Below are 23,248 nucleotides of genomic sequence, written 5' to 3' on the forward strand. Positions count from 1 at the left end.
TGCTTTTCTAGATCCAATGGACAAAAAATTAGAGGGTTACCTTAACAAAATTTTTATTCAACAAGGTTTTATTCTCCAGCCCCTTGCATGCATTGCCCCTGTCACTGCTGCTGCGGCCTTCTGGTTTGAGTCTCTAGAAGAGGCTCTACAAGTAGAAACCCCATTGGATGATATCCTTGACAAGCTTAAAGCTCTTAAGCTAGCCAATTCATTTGTTTCTGACGCCGTTGTTCATTTAACCAAACTAACGGCTAAGAACTCAGGTTTTGCTATTCAGGCGCGTAGGGCGCTATGGCTTAAATCCTGGTCAGCTGATGTTACTTCAAAGTCTAAACTTCTCAAGCTTCTCATTCCCTTCAAGGGGCAGACCCTATTCGGGCCTGGACTGAAGGAGATAATTTCTGATATTACTGGAGGAAAAAAGGTCACGCCCTTCCTCAGGATAGGTCCAACAAATTAAGGACCAAACAGTCTAATTTTCGTGCCTTTCGAAACTTCAAGAGTGGCGCAGCTTCAACTTCCTCTAATACAAAACAAGAGGGAAATTTTGCCCAGTCCAAGCCGGTCTGGAGACCTAACCAGGCTTGGAACAAGAGATGGGCAAGAGATGTCCAGGATCCCTGGGCGTTGGAAATCGTGTCCCAGGGATATCTTCTGGTCTTCAAAGCTTCTTCCCCAAAATGAAGATTTCATCTCTCACAATTATCAGCAAACCATATAAAGAGAGAGGCATTCTTACATTGTGTTCAAGACCTCCTAGTTATGGGAGTGATCCACCCAGTTCCAAAGGAGGAACAGGGGCAAGGCTTCTATTCAAATCTGTTTGTGGTTCCCAAGAAAGAGGGAACCTTCAGACCAATCTTAGATCTCAAGATCCTAAACAAATTTCTCAGGGTCCCATTCTTCAAGATGGAGACTATTCGAACCATCCTACCTATGATCCAGGAGGGTCAATATATGACTACCGTGGACTTAAAGGATGCTTATCTGCACATTCCGATACACAAAGATAATCATCGGTTTCTCAGGTTCGCCTTCCTAGACAGGCATTACCAGTTTGTGGCTCTTCCCTTTGGGTTAGCTAAGGCACCAAGAATCTTTACAAAGGTTCTGGGATCACTCCTAGCGGTCCTAAGGCCGCGGGGTATAGCAGTAGCCCCTTACCTAGACGACATTCTAATACAGGCGTCGAATTTTCAAATCGCCAGGTCCCATACAGACATTGTTCTGACATTTCTGAGGTCGCATGGGTGGAAAGTGAACGAAGAAAAGAGTTCTCTATCCCCTCTCACAAGAGTTTCCTTCCTAGGAACTCTGATAGATTCTGTAGAAATGAAGATTTACCTGACAGAGGCCAGGTTGTCAAAACTTCTAAATTCCTGCTGTGTTCTTTATTCTACTTCTCGCCCTTCAGTGGCTCAGTGTATGGAAGTTATCGGCTTAATGGTAGCGGCAATGGACATAGTGCCGTTTGCCCGCCTACATCTCAGACCACTTCAACTCTGCATGCTCAGTCAGTGGAATGGGGATTACACAGATTTTTCCCCTCTACTAAATCTGGATCAAGAGACCAGGGATTCTCTTCTCTGGTGGCTATCTCGGGTCCATCTGTCCAAGGGTATGACCTTCCGCAGGCCAGATTGGACAATAGTAACGACAGATGCCAGCCTTCTGGGCTGGGGTGCAGTCTGGAACTCCCTGAAAGCTCAGGGCTTGTTGACTCAGGAGGAGACACTCCTTCCGATAAACATTCTGGAACTAAGAGCGATATTCAATGCTCTTCAGGCTTGGCCTCAGCTAGCTGCGGTCAGGTTCATCAGATTTCAGTCGGACAATATCACAACTGTAGCCTACATCAACCATCAAGGGGGAACAAGGAGTTCCCTAGCAATGTTGGAGGTTTCAAAACTAATTCTATGGGCAGAGGTTCACTCTTGCCATCTATCAGCTATCCATATCCCAGGAGTAGAGAACTGACAGACTTTTCATCCGGGGGAGTGGAAACTCCATCCGGAGGTGTTTGCACAGTTGATTCAACTTTGGGGCAAACCAGAACTGGATCTCATGGCGTCTCGTCAGAACGCCAAGCGCCCTTGTTACGGATCCAGGTCCAGGGATCCCAAGGCAGCGCTGATAGATGCTCTAGCAGCGCCTTGGTCTTTCAACCTGGCTTATGTGTTTCCACCGTTTCCTCTGCTCCCTCGTCTGATTGCCAAGATCAAGCAGGAGAGAGCTTTGGTGATTTTGATAGCACCTGCGTGGCCACGCAGGACTTGGTATTCAGATCTGGTGGACATGTCATCCCTTCCACCATGGACTCTACCGCTGAGGCAGGACCTTCTACTTCAGGGTCCTTTCAACCATCCAAATCTAATTTATCTGCGTCTGACTGCTTGGAGATTGAATGCTTGATTTTATCAAAACGTGGTTTCTCAGAGTCGGTCATTGATACCTTAATTCAGGCTCGAAAGCCGGTCACCAGGAAAATCTATCATAAGATATGGTGTAAATATCTTCATTGGTGTGAATCCAAGGGTTACTCATGGAGTAAAGTCAGGATTCCCAGGATATTATCTTTTCTCCAAGAAGGATTGGAGAAGGGATTGTCAGCTAGTTCCTTAAAGGGACAGATTTCTGCTCTGTCTATTCTTTTGCACAAGCGTCTGGCGGATGTTCCAGACGTTCAGGCGTTTTGTCAGGCTTTAGTTAGAATCAAGCCTGTGTTTAAACCCGTTGCTCCGCCTTGGAGTTTAAATTTAGTTCTTAAAGTTCTTCAAGGGGTTCCGTTTGCATTCCATAGATATCAAGCTTTTATCTTGGAAAGTTCTTGTTTCTGGTAGCTATCTCTTCGGCTCGAAGAGTTTCAGAGTTATCTGCCTTGCAGTGTGATTCCCCTTATCTGATCTTCCATGCAGATAAGGTAGTTTTGCGTACCAAACCTGGGTTTCTTCCTAAGGTGGTATCTAATAAGAATATCAATCAGGAGATTGTTGTTCCGTCACTGTGTCCTAATCCTTCTTCAAAGAAAGAACGCCTATTACACAATCTTAACGTGGTTCGCGCTTAAGTTTTATTTACAAGCTACTAAAGATTTTCGTCAAACATCTGCATTGTTTGTTGTCTACTCTGGACAGAGGAAAGGCCAAAAGGCTTCAGCAACTTCTCTTTCTTTTTGGTTAAGAAGTATACTCCGCTTAGCTTATGAGACTGCTGGCCAGCAGCCTCCTGAAAGAATTACAGCTCATTCCACTAGAGCGGTGGCTTCCACATGGGCTTTTAAAAATGGGGCTTCTGTTGAACAGATTTGTAAGGCGGCGACTTGGTCTTCGCTTCATACTTTTTCTAAATTCTACAAATTTGATACTTTTGCTTCTTCGGAGGCTATTTTTGGGAGAAAGGTCTTACAGGCAGTGGTGCCTTCCGTTTAAGCGCCTGCCTTGTCCCTCCCTTCATCCGTGTCCTATAGCTTTGGTATTGGTATCCCACAAGTAATAGATGAATCCGTGGACTGGATACACCTTACAAGAGAAAACAAAATTTATGCTTACCTGATAAATTTATTTCTCTTGTGGTGTATCCAGTTCACGGCCCGCTCTGTCATTTTAAGGCAGGTGTTTTTTATTTTTAAACTACAGTCACCACTGCGCCCTATAGTTTCTCCTTTCTCTTGCTTGTCTTCGGTCAAATGACTGGAGGTGGCAGTTAGGGGAGGAGCTATATAGACAGCTCTGCTGTGGGTGATCCTCTTGCAGCTTCCTGTTGGGAAGGAGAATATCCCACAAGCAATGGATGAATCCGTGGACTGAATACACCACAAGAGAAATAAATTTATCAGGTAAGCATAAATTTTGTTTTAAAAAAAAAAGTTATTTCCATTCATTATTCATTATTATTATTCATTATTAAATTAAAAACAATTTGGATTACAATGATTCATATTTTTCTCTTAGTTTTTGTACAGTATAGTATGCCCTGATCAAATTATTTTCAGCTTCAAGTAGGGCATCCAAAACTTCTTTTTTGTTGATTAATATTTTTTGATCTTCAGGAACTGTAAAAAAAAAAAAGTATGTATTTTAAGAACATGAAATTATTAGTCAAACTTTTATTATGTCAGTATTCACCTCACATTTTTATTTTAACTAATGATTTACCAAATAATTTTTTTAACATTTATGCTAGTAGGTTCATAGGCAAATGTATAATCCCTTGCCGGAAGGTACTTCTCACAGGTCTATAATAAAAAAAATGTCAACACTAGGGTGTTATTTCATGTGGGTCATCTTGATAATATTGTGTCCACGCACGTGCATTTCATGTGAGCCATCTATTGGCAGTTACAGATGTATTTCAATACCATTGTGGCCTTTTCCTGAGTATTGCATACACTTTAATCATAGAGCAAACAATTTTATTTATACAATATAAATCAATCATAGCATTGTGGAGGCATTGGATTGCTGCTCTTCATCTTCTTCAATATTTATATCTCTTTCTTCCAGAATAGCTGTAAAACATTACCAAATAACTTTGAAATTTATTACACATTGAAAAATTATTAAATCAAGTATCACTCTCTGAAAATGTCTCTATAATGTATACTTAAATCTATAGCAATACTTTTAAAATATTCACGTTTCTAATACGAATGCTGATTTCAATCTTTATCCCTGGAAGAACATTCTTTCAAAAATGTGATCATATTGCAATAAATAATAATAAAGTAAGCTCATGTGTGACATACACCTAACATAATTTAGAACCTACATATATTTTCTTGCGGTTGGTCACTATTCGATATCGAATCTTCCATCACATTATTATTTTGTGCTTCCTACTCCAGTATCTCATCGCTCCCTTTTTCTATATGTAGCTGATCTTCTTCAATTATCTCTATAAATATGATTATAGTCATGAACTGTAATCCAAAATAATATTATAAATATATATTTAACTAAAATATACCTCCATTATCAATGTCATCATCAACGATGGGCATTGGCCTTCTGCGACGTGGTTGCCTGCGAATATGTTTTCCTTTTAAGATAATTTTTAAAAATTGAAAGTTAATATAAATTATATGTTATAAAAATACTTAGAAATTTGCTTGAAAGCTAACAGCTCTATTATTACCTGCTGGAATAATACCCTTAGAGTCCATAAACACAGTGGGTAGTGGGTCTGAATCTGCTTCTGGACTGGATGCATTGTAGGTTATTGGGCACAGGTAACGTGGCGCTCTTCGTTTTTTTATTGTAAAATGAAATACATTTTAAATTTAGCTTTTAATATTGGAAATAAATAGTATACTACAATGTAACTCTAAATTGTATGTTTCAAAATTCACAATATCTTTGAATAAATAAAAGATTGTTAATCCTGTTTCACTTTCTTCATTCAGACACAAATAGATACAAAAACAAAACATGTAGTCTAACTAAAGTTCAACATTCTAGAAAGAAACATATAACATAATACAGACACATTATAATGGTGTTAAATCTACTCATACACGACTGTAATGAAATATGTTGATAGATGTATATAGACATCCATTTTTCAAATGCTAATATTTTAATTTATTTTTACTATACATAACGTTAATACTTCACAGTCAATAATTGAACTTAAACATATATATTATTAAACTTGGATTTTTCAAATTTAAATAATACTTACATTTTTTTATATAGGTCTGTATAAGAGTCCTTAATTTGGATTGTCTCCTGATTAGATCATTATATCTCTTGAGGCATTGTTTTCGAGTCCTATTCTGCCCAGACACACGTCTAACCTGGCGCACAATCTCTCATAATATTGGATTACGTTTGTCTTGATCCAAGGTGAAAATCCCCTTCCTTTTTTGGGAAAATATTTTTCCATTGTATACTAAATAATAAGTAATTGTCCAATGGAAAATTTCTTTGAATGCTTCATTATTATCAATCTGTCTAACAAAAACATTACACCTAATAACGTAACTAATTTTCTATCTAATTGCGCAATAAAGAAGCATATGTATACCAACATAAAAACTAACTATACAGTCAATATTATTTAGTCAATAAGTAACGATTTTCAAAGAAACCATTTTTTTTTATTTATTGTAATACGATTATTAAAATTATACAAATCGTTACATTATTTTTCATAGAAATCAAAATTAATTATACTTTTTACAAAATGCGCTATACCATGGACTATTTTTGTACAGTAGATGCATTGTTTTATAAGTTCAATTTAGCAGGTTTTTTAAAAAAAAATTACATTATAATTGATGTAACTTTAGTAAAATATAAATGTTAACGTTCATTGATGGATTAAGATTCATTACAGTTATAATAATTTAAAAATAAAAACTATTCGACCAATAATAAAATAGTAAAAATGTATTATCCAATTAAATTAGAGAGAGTCAATTTATTTAAATTATTCCTTTAATCTATTCATATAGTTTATAACGCCCCATTTCTAGAACTTTCTAGAACAAATGTTGTGATTGTTATAATCGTTCATAACGTTATTTTAACTTTGATCAAAAAGTATTACATTTTTGCGCCATTTATATAAACAATATTGTGATGGCTACCGGACCATCTGGAAAGACCAAAAGTGGCAGAAGTGTGATGTTAACACATCGTCAAAACTGTATATTGGTTGAAGCTGTCATAGAACATTATGAAAATATAATTGGATATCAAACTCGCTCTATTAACTCTCAAAGAAAGAAGGCAATATGGGAACAAATTAGTCGTATTGTGTCTGCGGAAGGGAGTTATCTTAAAGACATCAGGGCCTGTCGGAAGAGGGTGACAGATATTCGTAAAAATATGAAGAAAAAAGTGTGCAGGGAAAAACAGTCATCTAAAGTAACGGGTGAAGCACCGCATATAGGGCAGAACTTCTTGATTATGAACAGATGCTGTATGCCAGGATGGGTGACGCTGTCATGGTGGGCCTTGATGTTCCATCGGATACTATGGATTTTAGAGGTAAATATATTTTTTATTATTGTTATGAAATGTTTGTTTCTGTGTATTAGTTTATGTTATCTGATAGTACTGTTTTGTTTGTTTTGTATGTATATAATAGAACAACATGAAGAGGCATTAGAACCTGAATTAGAACATGCCCAGGAGGACCTACCTTTCGAGTCTGAATCGACTTCACAGGAGCCACAACCTTTTACATCACGTGATATACGATCCAGAGAATAAACTGTCAGTAAGTATATAAATGTTCAAATGAATATTGCAATTAAATGTATACAATAATTCTATAATGGAAAACAATGATCCATTTTGTTTACAGTTTATTGATTAAATAATATAGATCCTATGTTTTGTAACAATGGACACGAGTAAAATAGTGTATTGTAATGTATTTTCAAATGGATCATATACAACAAAACCTATTTGTTATTATAAATACAATATAAAAAAAAGTTTTTTTGTTTTTTAATTAAAATTTGTATGTTTTCTGCACAGATATTGTTTCTAGATTATTAAATGTACATTTATATGTATATTAATATCAAAATATGTATCTTTACAGGTGTACGAGCATTACTGCAGACAATGCAGGATTCATAGAACAAGCCACTGAGCTGTTGTTTGTTCCTGGTAGAGCGCTTCTCTCTTTGTATGCAATGCAGGATTCATCTATTACATTTTTCCATGGTAAGTATTTCCCTTTTGATTTTATATTTTTTTATTAAAAAATATAGATTTATTATATGTTATTTACAATCGTAGATGAAATAGAAATACATTTGGAACCACTTGTGGAGGACACTGTTTGTCAGGATGATGAGGATGGAACACAAGTAAAGGGAATAACTCCACCAGTACTTGATACACCTGAAATACCGAAATCTGAATTAGAGGAAGAGAATGAGGATGCCCAACAAAGACAACTAGATCAACCGGAACGAGCTAATGAAATTGAAAGACTGACCGATATGGCATTGTCTTTTCGCAATGAACAAAATGAATTTTTTAAACGAATGATAGAATTAGAGAAAGAAAGAAATGCTATACTTAAAGAACAGGCAACTGTTCAAATGGAATATTAGAGAAAAAAGATAGAGTTCATGAATAGACGACATCAAGATTAAGAAAAATAAAAATTAGGGCACTTTCAATTACAACATTTGTTTGTCTGTTTATTTATCGTTCAGTATGTTGTTCTATTTCTCCAACATAGGTGTGTCCGGTCCACGGCGTCATCCTTACTTGTGGGATATTCTCCTCCCCAACAGGAAATGGCAAAGAGCCCAGCAAAGCTGGTCACATGATCCCTCCTAGGCTCCGCCTACCCCAGTCATTCTCTTTGCCGTTGTACAGGCAACATCTCCACGGAGATGGCTTAGAGTTTTTTAGTGTTTAACTGTAGTTTTTTATTATTCAATCAAGAGTTTGTTATTTTGAAATAGTGCTGGTATGTACTATTTACTCAGAAACAGAAAAGAGATGAAGATTTCTGTTTGTATGAGGAAAATGATTTTAGCAACCGTAACTAAAATCCATGGCTGTTCCACACAGGACTGTTGAGAGCAATTAACTTCAGTTGGGGGAACAGTGTGCAGTCTCTTGCTGCTTGAGGTATGACACATTCTAACAAGACGATGTAATGCTGGAAGCTGTCATTTTCCCTATGGGATCCGGTAAGCCATGTTTATTACGATCGTAAATAAGGGCTTCACAAGGGCTTATTAAGACTGTAGACTTTTCTGGGCTAAATCGATTCATTATTAACACATATTTAGCCTTGAGGAATCATTTTATCTGGGTATTTTGATATAATAATATCGGCAGGCACTGTATTAGACACCTTATTTCTTAGGGGCTTTCCCAAAGCATAAGCAGAGCCTCATTTTCGCGCCGGTGTGGCGCACTTGTTTTTGAGAGGCATGGCATGCAGTCGCATGTGAGAGGAGCTCTGATACTTAGAAAAGACTTTCTGAAGGCGTCATTTGGTATCGTATTCCCCTTTGGGTTTGGTTGGGTCTCAGCAAAGCAGATACCAGGGACTGTAAAGGGGTTAAAGTTTTAAAACGGCTCCGGTTCCGTTATTTTAAGGGTTAAAGCTTCCAAATTTGGTGTGCAATACTTTTAAGGCTTTAAGACACTGTGGTGAAAATTTGGTGAATTTTGAACAATTCCTTCATGTTTTTTCGCAATTGCAGTAATAAAGTGTGTTCAGTTTAAAATTTAAAGTGACAGTAACGGTTTTATTTTAAAACGTTTTTTGTACTTTCTTATCAAGTTTATGCCTGTTTAACATGTCTGAACTACCAGATAGACTGTGTTCTGAATGTGGGGAAGCCAGAATTCCTATTCATTTAAATAAATGTGATTTATGTGATAATGACAATGATGCCCAAGATGATTCCTCAAGTGAGGGGAGTAAGCATGGTACTGCATCATTCCCTCCTTCGTCTACACGAGTCTTGCCCACTCAGGAGGCCCCTAGTACATCTAGCGCGCCAATACTCCTTACTATGCAACAATTAACGGCTGTAATGGATAATTCTGTCAAAAACATTTTAGCCAAAATGAACCCTTGTCAGCGTAAGCGTGGCTGCTCTGTTTTAGTTACTGAAGAGCATGACGACGCTGATATTAATATCTCTGAAGGGCCCCTAACCCAATCTGAGGGGGCCAGGGAGGTTTTGTCTGAGGGAGAAATTACTGATTCAGGGAACATTTCTCAACAGGCTGAACCTGATGTGATTGCATTTAAATTTAAGTTGGAACATCTCCGCATTTTGCTTAAGGAGGTATTATCCACTCTGGATGATTGTGAAAAGTTGGTCATCCCAGAGAAACTATGTAAAATGGACAAGTTCCTAGAGGTGCCGGGGCTCCCAGAAGCTTTTCCTATACCCAAGCGGGTGGCGGACATTGTTAATAAAGAATGGGAAAGGCCCGGTATTCCTTTCGTCCCTCCCCCCATTTTTAAAAAATTGTTTCCTATGGTCGACCCCAGAAAGGACTTATGGCAGACAGTCCCCAAGGTCGAGGGAGCGGTTTCTACTTTAAACAAACGCACCACTATACCCATAGAGGATAGTTGTGCTTTCAAAGATCCTATGGATAAAAAATTAGAAGGTTTGCTTAAAAAGATGTTTGTTCAGCAGGGTTACCTTCTACAACCAATTTCATGCATTGTCCCTGTCACTACAGCCGCATGTTTCTGGTTTGATGAACTGATAAAGGCGCTCGATAGTGATTCTCCTCCTTATGAGGAGATTATGGACAGAATCAATGCTCTCAAATTGGCTAATTCTTTCACCCTAGACGCCACTTTGCAATTGGCTAGGTTAGCGGCTAAGAATTCTGGGTTTGCTATTGTGGCGCGCAGAGCGCTTTGGTTGAAATCTTGGTCGGCTGATGCGTCTTCCAAGAACAAGCTACTAAACATTCCTTTCAAGGGGAAAACGCTGTTTGGCCCTGACTTGAAAGAGATTATCTCTGATATCACTGGGGGTAAGGGCCACGCCCTTCCTCAGGATCGGCCTTTCAAGGCAAAAAATAGACCTAATTTTCGTCCCTTTCGTAAAAACGGACCAGCCCAAAGTGCTACGTCCTCTAAGCAAGAGGGTAATACTTCTCAAGCCAAGCCAGCTTGGAGACCAATGCAAGGCTGGAACAAGGGAAAGCAGGCCAAGAAACCTGCCACTGCTACCAAGACAGCATGAAATATTGGCCCCCGATCCGGGACCGGATCTGGTGGGGGGCAGACTCTCTCTCTTCGCTCAGGCTTGGGCAAGAGATGTTCTGGATCCTTGGGCGCTAGAAATAGTCTCCCAGGGTTATCTTCTGGAATTCAAGGGACTTCCCCCAAGGGGGAGGTTCCACAGGTCTCAGTTGTCTTCAGACCACATAAAAAGACAGGCGTTCTTACATTGTGTAGAAGACCTGTTAAAAATGGGAGTGATTCATCCTGTTCCATTAAGAGAACAAGGGATGGGGTTCTACTCCAATCTGTTCATAGTTCCCAAAAAAGAGGGAACGTTCAGACCAATCTTAGATCTCAAGATCTTAAACAAATTTCTCAAGGTTCCATCGTTCAAGATGGAAACCATTCGAACTATTCTTCCTTCCATCCAGGAAGGTCAATTCATGACCACGGTGGATTTAAAGGATGCGTATCTACATATTCCTATCCACAAGGAACATCATCGGTTCCTAAGGTTTGCATTCCTGGACAAACATTACCAGTTCGTGGCGCTTCCTTTCGGATTAGCCACTGCTCCAAGGATTTTCACAAAGGTACTAGGGTCCCTTCTAGCGGTGCTAAGACCAAGGGGCATTGCAGTAGTACCTTACCTGGACGACATTCTGATTCAAGCGTCGTCCCTTCCTCAAGCAAAGGCTCACACGGACATCGTCCTGGCCTTTCTCAGATCTCACGGCTGGAAAGTGAACGTGGAAAAGAGTTCTCTATCCCCGTCAACAAGGGTTCCCTTCTTGGGAACAATTATAGACTCCTTAGAAATGAGGATTTTTCTAACAGAGGCCAGAAAAACAAAACTTCTAGACTCTTGTCGGATACTTCATTCCGTTCCTCTTCCTTCCATAGCTCAGTGCATGGAAGTGATCGGGTTGATGGTAGCGGCAATGGACATAGTTCCTTTTGCGCGCATTCATCTAAGACCATTACAACTGTGCATGCTCAGTCAGTGGAATGGGGACTATACAGACTTGTCTCCAAAGATACAAGTAAATCAGAGGACCAGAGACTCACTCCGTTGGTGGCTGTCCCTGGACAACCTGTCACAAGGGATGACATTCCGCAGACCAGAGTGGGTCATTGTCACGACCGACGCCAGTCTGATGGGCTGGGGCGCGGTCTGGGGATCCCTGAAAGCTCAGGGTCTTTGGTCTCGGGAAGAATCTCTTCTACCGATAAATATTCTGGAACTGAGAGCGATATTCAATGCTCTCAAGGCTTGGCCTCAGCTAGCGAGGACCAAGTTCATACGGTTTCAATCAGACAACATGACGACTGTTGCGTACATCAACCATCAGGGGGGAACAAGGAGTTCCCTAGCGATGGAAGAAGTGACCAAAATCATTCTATGGGCGGAGTCTCACTCCTGCCACCTGTCTGCTATCCACATCCCAGGAGTGGAAAATTGGGAAGCGGATTTTCTGAGTCGTCAGACATTGCATCCGGGGGAGTGGGAACTCCATCCGTAAATCTTTGCCCAAGTCACTCAGCTGTGGGGCATTCCAGACATGGATCTAATGGCCTCTCGTCAGAACTTCAAAGTTCCCTGCTACGGGTCCAGATCCAGGGATCCCAAGGCGGCTCTAGTGGATGCACTAGTAGCACCTTGGACCTTCAAACTAGCTTATGTGTTCCCGCCGTTTCCTCTCATCCCCAGGCTGGTAGCCAGGATCAATCAGGAGAGGGCGTCGGTGATCTTGATAGCTCCTGCGTGGCCACGCAGGACTTGGTATGCAGATCTGGTGAATATGTCATCGGCTCCACCTTGGAAGCTACCTTTGAGACGAGACCTTCTTGTTCAGGGTCCGTTCGAACATCCGAATCTGGTTTCACTCCAGCTGACTGCTTGGAGATTGAACGCTTGATTTTATCGAAGCGAGGATTCTCAGATTCTGTTATCGATACTCTTGTTCAGGCCAGAAAGCCTGTAACTCGAAAGATTTACCACAAGATTTGGAAAAAATATATCTGTTGGTGTGAATCTAAAGGATTCCCTTGGGACAAGGTTAAGATTCCTAGGATTCTATCCTTCCTTCAAGAAGGATTGGAAAAAGGATTATCTGCAAGTTCCCTGAAGGGACAGATTTCCGCCTTGTCGGTGTTACTTCACAAAAAGCTGGCAGCTGTGCCAGATGTTCAAGCCTTTGTTCAGGCTCTGGTTAGAATCAAGCCTGTTTACAAACCTTTGACTCCTCCTTGGAGTCTCAATTTAGTTCTTTCAGTTCTTCAGGGGGTTCCGTTTGAACCCTTGCATTCCGTTGATATTAAATTATTATCTTGGAAAGTTTTGTTTTTGGTTGCAATTTCTTCTGCTAGAAGAGTTTCAGAATTATCTGCTCTGCAGTGTTCTCCTCCTTATCTGGTGTTCCATGCAGATAAGGTGGTTTTGCGTACTAAACCTGGTTTTCTTCCGAAAGTTGTTTCTAACAAAAACATTAACCAGGAGATTATCGTACCTTCTCTGTGTCCGAAACCAGTTTCAAAGAAGGAACGTTTGTTGCACAATTTGGATGTTGTTCGCGCTCTAAAATTCTATTTAGATGCTACAAAGGATTTTAGACAAACATCTTCCTTGTTTGTTGTTTATTCCGGTAAAAGGAGAGGTCAAAAAGCAACTTCTACCTCTCTCTCTTTTTGGATTAAAAGCATCATCAGATTGGCTTACGAGACTGCCGGACGGCAGCCTCCCGAAAGAATCACAGCTCATTCCACTAGGGCTGTGGCTTCCACATGGGCCTTCAAGAACGAGGCTTCTGTTGATCAGATATGTAGGGCAGCGACTTGGTCTTCACTGCACACTTTTACCAAATTTTACAAGTTTGATACTTTTGCTTCTTCTGAGGCTATTTTTGGGAGAAAGGTTTTGCAAGCCGTGGTGCCTTCCATTTAGGTGACCTGATTTGCTCCCTCCCTTCATCCGTGTCCTAAAGCTTTGGTATTGGTTCCCACAAGTAAGGATGACGCCGTGGACCGGACACACCTATGTTGGAGAAAACAGAATTTATGTTTACCTTATAAATTGCTTTCTCCAACGGTGTGTCCGGTCCACGGCCCGCCCTGGTTTTTTTTTTTAATCAGGTCTGATATTTTATTTTCTTTAACTACAGTCACCACGGTACCATATGGTTTCTCCTATGCAAATATTCCTCCTTAACGTCGGTCGAATGACTGGGGTAGGCGGAGCCTAGGAGGGATCATGTGACCAGCTTTGCTGGGCTCTTTGCCATTTCCTGTTGGGGAGGAGAATATCCCACAAGTAAGGATGACGCCGTGGACCGGACACACCGTTGGAGAAAGCAATTTATCAGGTAAACATAAATTCTGTTTTTTGGTTTTATAAAGTTTTAATATATTTCAATAAAAAAGTTTATTCACAATTTTGTAATTCTTGAACTATTAAAAAACACACGTAGACATTAAGGTAATGGAATAATAGTATATAATTTTTATTAACAAATATAGATATATACAGTATATCTATATACACATTAGTATACACACACATATATATATATATATATTTATATTAAAAGGATAAGAAAAAACTAATGGAAAAAAAAAATTATGATAGTATCTCCCTCTAAGTCATTAAGAACATGATCCACTTGAAAATTATCCTGTAATAGATTAAAAATAAAATACAATTAATACTTTTGTTGAGACAGTATGAAAATAGAAATTTCGTTTTCTATATGTTTTCCGATAGACACTTACATGTAAAAAAATATTTAAAATGATTTCCAAACGATTTTCTATTCCAGCTCTAGTGGTATGTCTTCTTATAATTTATTGAGGGACATACACATAAGTTTTAAAACTGTCCTCAAATGTCGGCAAAATGAAGGCTGGCTCATGCCAACCACAGCACTGGACACAGCCTGAAATGAACCTGTAGCCAGGAAATGCAAGACTGCCAATAATTTTAGCATTCCTGGGATTGCCCTTGTTCTTCTGGTCTGTGGCTCAAGATCATTCTGGATAAGAGCATAGAGATTGTCTATGCTCTCCCTATTAATACAATTTTATTTTTTTTATCTCGTAATCTGATAATGCCTGTAGTCCACAACGGGGTAGAAACACTCGGGGCACTCTTTGGCGTCTACTTAAGGGCAAAAACCCTTCATCTGGATGACTTTCACGGCCCCTTGTCCAAGAAATAGCAGACAAAATCAGGAAATAATCCATCTTCGGGTGCCAAAAAAATGAAGTAAATTGAATGTTCTCCTATGTGTTTAGGGAGAACTTTAGTGGTTGTATTAGTAGGAGAAGTTTAGGTTCTCCACTGGCACAAAATAATGATAAATATTTATTTTGGAGAGAAGTAGGGCGTATTGTTGAAAATATGACCGGAAAAGAGCATTTTAACCCATTAACGACACACGTCGTGCAGGGTACGTCTTGCACAAACTGGTCTTTAAAGACCAGCGACGTACCCTGTTTTCTGGTTATTGCAGTGATGCCTCGATATCGAGGTATCCTGCAATAACATTTTCCCCCCATCCAATGCAGAGAGAGCCACTCTGTGGCCCTCTCTGCACCGGGCATCGATGGCCGCAATCGTTGGTGGGTGGGCGGCCATCGATGTAGTCCAAAAGAGTGAGGGGGCAGAATCAGGGGCGGGGCTGTTGGGGACGCGCGTGCACGGGGAGGGAGCGGGTGGGAACCGCTACACTACAGAAATTTTTTGATCAATACGTGGGAGAAGGGGGGGGGAAGCAATAAAAAATGATCTACGGGATCTGGGAGGGGGTGGGGGGTTGGTCTATGGGGGGGAAGCTACACTACAGAAAAAAAATTAAATTAAAAAAATATATATTTTATTCTAAAAAGATGGCTCCCAGTAATGTAGAGGGGGAGGGTTAGAGAGCTGTTTGGGGGGGATCAGGGAGGTTGGGGGCTAAGGGGGGATCCTACACAGCAGCATATGTAAATATGCTATAAAAAATATACCTTTTATTTTAATACTGGCAGACTTTCTGCCAGTACTTAAGATGGCGGGGACAATTGTGGGATGGGGAAGGGAAGAGAGCTGTTTGGGAGGGATCAGGGGGTGTGATGTGTCAGGTGGGAGGCTGATCTCTACACTAAAGCTAAAATTAACCCTGCAAGCTCCCTATAAGCTATCTAATTAATCCCTGCACTGCTGGGCATAATACATGTGTGGTGCGCAGCGGCATTTAGAGGCCTTATAATTACCAAAAAGCAACGCCAAAGCCATATATGTCTGCTATTTCTGAACAAAGGGGATCCCAGAGAAGCATTTACAACCATTTATGCCATACTTGCAAAAGTTGTTTGTAAATAATTTCAGTGAGAAACCTAAAATTGTGAAAAATGTTACGTTTTTTTTATTTGATAGCATTTGGTGGTGAAATGGTGGCATGAAATATACCAAAATGGGCCTTGATCAATACTTTGGGATGTCTTCTAAAAAAATATATATGCATGTCAAGGGATATTCAGGGATTCCTGAAAGATATCAGTGTCCCAATATAATTTTGAAAAAAAGTGGTTTGGAAATAGCTACTTGTATTTATTGCCCTATAACTTGCAAAAAAAGCAAAGAACATTTAAACATTGGGTATTTCTAAACTCAGGATAAAATTTTTAGCATGGGTGTTTTTTGGTGGTTGTAGATGTGTAACAGATTTTGGGGGTCAAAGTTAGAAAAAGTGGGGGGGTTTCGATTATTTCCTCATATTTTATCATCTTTTTATAGTAAATTATAAGATATGATAACAATAATGGTATCTTTAGAAAGTCCATTTAATTGCAAGAAAAACGGTATATAATATGTGTGGGTACAGTAAATGAGTAAGAGGAAAATTACAGCTAAACACAAACACCGCAGAATTGTAAAAATAGCCCTGGTCCTTAAGGGAAAGAAATTAAAAAATGGCCTTGTCCTTAAGGGGTTAATGCTTTATTTGGCGCAAATGTGCACCTAGGCGAGAGACAGTAAAGTGTGAGAATTTAGCTGTTGTATTTGATCTTTTTTAGGCGTATTTTGGAATGATAAATAGGAGAGTAATTATGACCGCGTGATTTTAAGCGCAAATGTAGGAGAATATGATTGATAAATTGAGCCCTAAAAGTTTTCAAAAGGCACAGCAAGCAGACATACAGCTGACGCGTTTCCTGCCTCAAGGGCACTTCATCAGAGCTGGAGAACAGGTGTGTCTGCAGGTAATAAATTGCAAAGAGAGTTGTCCATTTGGCCCAATCTAAACTTACGTGGTCTGGTATATACATGTATAACCAAAATAAAAGAGACCTCTATCTGCAATTTAAAATGTATAATAAAGCAGACGCTCACATATTTACAAACACACTTAAAAAACAAACTTTAAAATATGAAAGTATATACCTAGCAATATGCATATCAAAGAACAAACTAGGTTAAAAATCACTCATATAGTTCAACCAAGTTTTAAATTAACATGGAGAGATTAATTTAGATGTTAGTCATACCCCACGGGGAATCCTCTCAATCTTGTTCGTATTGTATTTGTATACAAGATAAATGCAACTTTAGTTTATACATACAGAACAAGAAAAAAGGAGTCTCCTAGCGCAAGGATAGGAACAACCCAAACAAATCACAAAGAAGGCATATAAATAGGGAGCAATATCTATCATAGGAAATTCATGGCATAAATGAAAACAAAATAATGTAATATGATAAGCAGTACGAGGCATTATTAACAGAAAAAGTATATCAACTGTGATCATTAAACAATTTTACGTCACTTATTTTATTGATCACCAGGGGTGATCCAGTTTTCAAAGTATAAATCCAAAATACTTCTTTTTTTACTTAAAGCCTGGAACCTGTCACCACCTCTGGCAACCAATTGTACCTGTTCTATGCCTCGGAACTTGAAAAATCTGAGTACCCCAATATGTTTAGCAAAATGTTTTTAGGTATCTCAGCCTGTAATGAAAGTAGATGTTCACGATTTCTATTTTTCAAAAATCTAGAGGTGAGTCCAACATATTGAAAGTCACAGCAACCGCAAGTTATCAGATACACAACATATGGAGAATTGTAAGAAATCCTGTCTTTAATCTTATACACTACTCCTGTATTTGAAGATTTGAAGCTATCACCTACCAATGCATAACTGCAACTTTTGCAAGGTTTACCAGCACACTTGTAGAAACCGGCCTTTTTAGATAGCCAATTACTCTGGTCAATAGTGTTTTTGGTGGTGTTAGCCCCCCTCCCCCCCCCAAAATTTGAGATCTTATCCCCTATAGTCTCAGATTTACGTGAGATAAACTTTCAACTTTTGGAGACGCATTTTAAATCAATATCTTTCTCTAGTATATGTAGCCTTTTTCTAACAATATTGCAAATATCATTGAACTGCCTACTATAAGTAGTTATAAAATCAATGCTATCATATTTCCTTTTTTCTTCCTTTTTACTATCCTTCAATAGATTACCTCTATTCAATCTAGAGATTTGTTCAGATGTCCTATTTAATACTCGAGGATCAGACGTTTAGTTAAATAATCAGCATGTTGCCAATATCTTTTTAGAGTACTACAGTTCCGCCTGAGTCTAATGTATGGGCCATTTGGTATACCTTGTTTTAAAAGATATGGATGAAGAGAATCAGCCCTAAAAAAAATAAAGCTGTTCATTCCTAAAAACATTTAAATTTAAAAAATTCACTTTTGAAAAAAAAAAAAGCAGTGGCTACTGTCTTCTATAGGCTATAAATATCCTGTAAGAAAGAACACACAAAAAATTAAAAAGACTTTTATTTAAATAACAAAATTACTTTAAATGCATAGGGCTAGATTACTACAGTAGATTATTTGTGTGAAAGCAATTTTAGCGCCCCACTGAGTAATACCAGCGCACCCTAATGTGCGCTCGTATTAAGAGTAAAGCGCAATGCGAACGCAAGCTTACGTTTGCATTGCTAGGAAGCATTGTGCTCACGAGAGCGTGCTTCCATAGGGTCCAATGGGAGCCTTGTTCAGAACCTCACCCAGCGAAGGGGTAAGTAGCGCAGTGATGGCTGCATATTTTTAAATATATGTATATGACTATATACTGTACATATATATTTATGTGTTAATATGTGTACGTATGGTATACATTTATATTTACTGGGAACACACAGTTCCCATAGACCGCAATGCGTTTTTTTTCTTACACCCCATTCCCATCAACTTTAGACCCCAAAAACTGCCTAGTGCAGTTGTTTTTATTTTTTTTTAAAATGCTACATTTTTTTAATAGAAAACTATAATGCCCTCTATTTTGAGGGCATTTGGGGCACTTTTAGAAAATAAACCTGAGATCTGATCTTTGGTTAATTTTCTGAGCGCTAATTGCTACCGCAAGCTCGTCATAGCAATAACCAGCCACTTGTAATGGCTGGTTATTTATTGTGTGCCCACAAACGGGCAAATTTGCCAGTTTCTAGGCACGCAATAAATTAGCGCTCCACTCGTATTCTAGTTCATGGTGTAGTATTTTATAGTATAATACAGATAACAGACTAAATACACGTGTACAATATACCCACAATCCCCCAGATCATATAGGTTTATTATTAATGTAGTAGTTTCACTAATGTATTGTAACAAAAGGGGTTGAGTTTCGGTTCACACATGTAAATTGTATTGCCATTGCATTCCTGCTCTCACTGCTTCTCTCCTGCTTTCGCCAATTGCAGTCCTTGCCAGCTGACAAGGCCACACTCCATTGGTCCGCATGGCACTCTGGGGCTTGAAGAGCGCTCAAGATAGATCTTAAACTTATAGTAAACTCTCCCGTTTGGATAAACATCAGTTATGTTATTGATATTTTAGATGGAGTTTAATTCCTCAGTTATAATGAAGATGCTCTATAACTTACTTTTTAATGTATATATGAAATTCAATTACCCTACGCTCCTGCTGCCCACTTCAAAACTAATCTTTTTTGTAAGCTAATGGTTCGAACTGTTTTCTATCAGCGCTCTGGCCATACCGCACTTTTGTTGCAGCTAGGGCGCTGATTAGTTTGTTAAACTCCATGTACTCAGATCATTTTGTGTCACCTGTAGCGCACTGTATTGGCTATCTTCGGGAAGTTTTTCATGCAGCTGGTAAGTCCAGTAGGGTGGGTGCTTATTAGGTGAGTATGTAGTTTATTGATGTGGGCACTCACATAGCCTATAGGCTATTAGTAGGTACACTTTTGTGTTGTATATCAAAACCAGGGGACTATCATTTTTCCTTATATGTTCAGTATAAACATACCTAAATGTTTATTATATGCACCTTATGGGGGGTTTTTAACTTCTTCTTTTTTAAGCACGCAGTGGTTATTTTGAACGCATTCGAGTTATGTTAGCGTGTGTCTGCTTTTTTCCACTTTTCATTACTATTTTTTTTAGTGTGCGCGGGTTTTGTTTTGCGCCTCACATACTTAGTTTTGTTATTTAGTGGATGCATAGCGCTCCTCTGTTTACTTTGGCCTTATCTGGTGGAGGGGGTAAGGTTTTCAATACCGTCTAAAACTGCTTATTTTTGGGGGTGTAAATAATGAAGGTTCTTTATTTATGTATTGACCTGCCTATTCTTTTTTAGGATTTTTGTGTTTAAATCTTTGATAGTTATTTACCTGCCACATTAATTTATTTTCTGTGGTTTTCATTCTAGTCCTGTGTTTTTTTTATGATGGAGCATACTGGTTATGTCCCCACTACTTTAAATATTAGAAGCTGATCCTCTGAACACTTTCCTTCTAAGGATATCTGTCCTCCCTTTGTTTGGTCTATACAGGGGTGTTCTTCAGATTTTGCTCTAGGATTTAAGGATTTTGTACGCTCTGTATTTTGTACTGTATCAGAAATCATCAGTTCTAGGGCCATTCTTGTTCGTCCAAATTGGACTGTAATCTTAACAAACGCAAGCCTTTCAGGTTGGGGTGCAGTCTGAGGGTCTTAAAGAGTGTAGGGGGTTTGGCCTCCTCTGGAGGCAAGTGTACCTATAAATGTTCTGAAACTCTGTGCAATCTTTAAGGTTCTTCAGAGCTCGCATCTGTTGAAGAGATACTTATCTGCATTTCCAATAAGACAGTGGTGGCATACTTTTATTATCAAGAAGAAATTCGCAGTTCCCAGGCAATGAGGGAATTGTCCTGAATTTAATTGAATCTCTATTGAATTTCTGCAGTTCCTATTCCAGGAGTGAGCATTTGGGAAGCATACTTTTCTGTCGCTTGTCTCTTCATCAGGGGGAGTATTTTCTTCTTTTGGAAGTTTTCTATCAGATTGTGGATTGATGGGGTCTTTCAGAAATAGATCTGATGGCTTCTCCCTTGAACAACAAGCTCCACAGATATTTTTAGAGGTTCAGGGATCCTCAGGTGAAGTTTGTGGTTGTTCTTATAGCTCCTTGGTTATTTTTTCTGGCTTACATTTTTCTTTCTTTTGTTCTGTTACTAAGTCTAATAGACAGGATCAAGCAGGAGGTATCATCAGTATTTCTGATTACTCCAGCTTAGCCTCACAGAACATTCTCAAATTTCTCAACTTGATGACTTGGAGATTGAATGCTTAGTTTTTAGACAGACAGTTTTTTTCTGATTCTATTATAGAGACTGATTCAGGCCTGTAATCCTGTGACAAGGAAGGTTTTTCATAGGGTTTGGATGACCTTTATTTCTTGGTGTGTAAAGTATGGTTTTTAGCTAGCACTCTTTTAGAATTCCTTGAATTATTCAGTTTAAATTTTTTTTTGTGTTTTTTTTTTTAGCCTTTGCACTATTTGGATACTAAGCTGTTGTCTTAGAAGGTTTTGTTTTTTCCCGCAATTCCTGCTGTTAGAAGAATTTCTGTTTTGTTTGCTGTTAACTGTGGAGTTCTTTATCTGGTTTTCCATCAAGATAAAGTGGTTTTGAAAGCTAGTTTGATTTCTTGCCTTACCCCTTTGAGTGCTAAGCAATTTCCCACCTGGGTGCTAAGCTGGATTTAAGTTTATTTTTTTTATTTTTTTAAATATATATATATATTTTTTTTTTAATTATTTTATTTTCAGATCCCCAACGGCGATTACCTTTCCAACGGTGGGTGTTGGGAGTCTGTAGCTGCTTAGATGCCTGAGACACAGGCTTCTAAGCAGCATGCCCCCAATTTCCTATACTATCCATTGTAATTTTTAAATAAAGTTGTGCGGTGATGTCATCACATCATTGCGCGTGACGTCACCACACAAAACATAAAGCCCCGGCGATGCCTGTCACTTTACAGGCCGGATCGCCGGGGTGAGAGTCATTGGGAGCCCTCAGATTGCCCTCAAGGTGGGTGAGTGCTAGCGACGGCTCTGAGTCGTCATCACCTGACTGGGACAATTTGCGACGGCTCAGAGCTGTCGTTAGCACTCAAAGGGTTAAAGGGATAGTAAAGTCAAAATTAAACTTGCATGATTCAGATAGAGCATGTCATTTTAAGACACTTTTAAATTCACTTCTATTTTCAAATGTGCTTCGTTCTCTTAGTATCCTTTGTTAAAAAATTAATACCCACATATCATACACTAGTGGGAGCTGCTGCTAATTGGTGCCTGCACACATTTGTCTCTTGTGATTGGCTAAATAGATATTTCCAGCTTCCTGTCAGTAGTGCAATGCTGTCCCTTCAGCAATGGATAACAAGAGAATGAAGAAGATTTGATATTAGAATTAAATTGGAAAGTTGTTTAATATTGTATGTTCTATCTGAATCATAAAAGAAAATTTTGGGGTTTACTATCCCTTTCAGTGGTGTGCTTAGACATATTTTAGTCATGAGTTTGTTTTTCTTTCATGTTGTGGATGTTGTTAGGTCTTTGAAATTCTTTTTGCAGGCTACTAGGATTTCAGACAATCTTCTAGCTTGTTTGATTTTTCTTCTGGTTTAAGAAGGATTTATAAGCTTTTTTGGAGGTGGGGTAGCCTCCTCCTAAACATCTTACTTCCCATTCTACTAGGTTAGTTGCTTCTTCCTGGGCTTTTTTAGAATGAGGCTTATATTGTTCAAATTTGCACGGCAGCTACTTGGGTCCAGACCAGTGTTGCCTAGCAGGTATCTAATCTGCTTTACAAGATGAAGGCTGCATGTTTTTGCTTTTACTGAAGTGTTTTTTGGTAGGAAAGGCCTTCAAGCAGTAGTTTTTTAATGTAAGTTATTTGAAATAAAGACGATAGTTTTGATTTAAAGGATATATATAATTTAAAAATTATTTTGTCCTGCCCTCATGGGGTATTAGTTTCTCAGGAGTAATGGCTTGTGGACTCTCATCACCTTTATGAAAGAAATATAATTTATGCTTACCTGATAAACTCATTTTTTTTCATGGTGGTGAGAGTCCACAAGCCATCATTTCTGGGAATTCCACTCCTAGGCACTAGGAGGAGGCAAAAATACCCAAAACTCCAAGAGCCCTTAAAAACCCTCCCACCTCACTGGTAACCCAGTCTGAAGTATAGCCAAGCAAAGAGAAGGAAACGTAGTAAAGTAGAAGA

At 38.9% G+C, this 23,248-nt stretch overlaps 1 protein-coding gene across 2 annotated transcripts in view; it reads left to right on the forward strand.

The window, feature by feature from the left end:
- The window catches only part of DCAF17 (DDB1 and CUL4 associated factor 17), a 250,177-nt gene that overhangs the window by 202,136 nt on the left and 24,793 nt on the right, over positions 1 to 23,248 (forward strand). The window lies entirely within an intron of this gene.

This window comes from Bombina bombina, chromosome 1 (assembly GCF_027579735.1).
Source record: "Bombina bombina isolate aBomBom1 chromosome 1, aBomBom1.pri, whole genome shotgun sequence".
Classification (NCBI taxonomy): domain Eukaryota; kingdom Metazoa; phylum Chordata; class Amphibia; order Anura; family Bombinatoridae; genus Bombina; species Bombina bombina.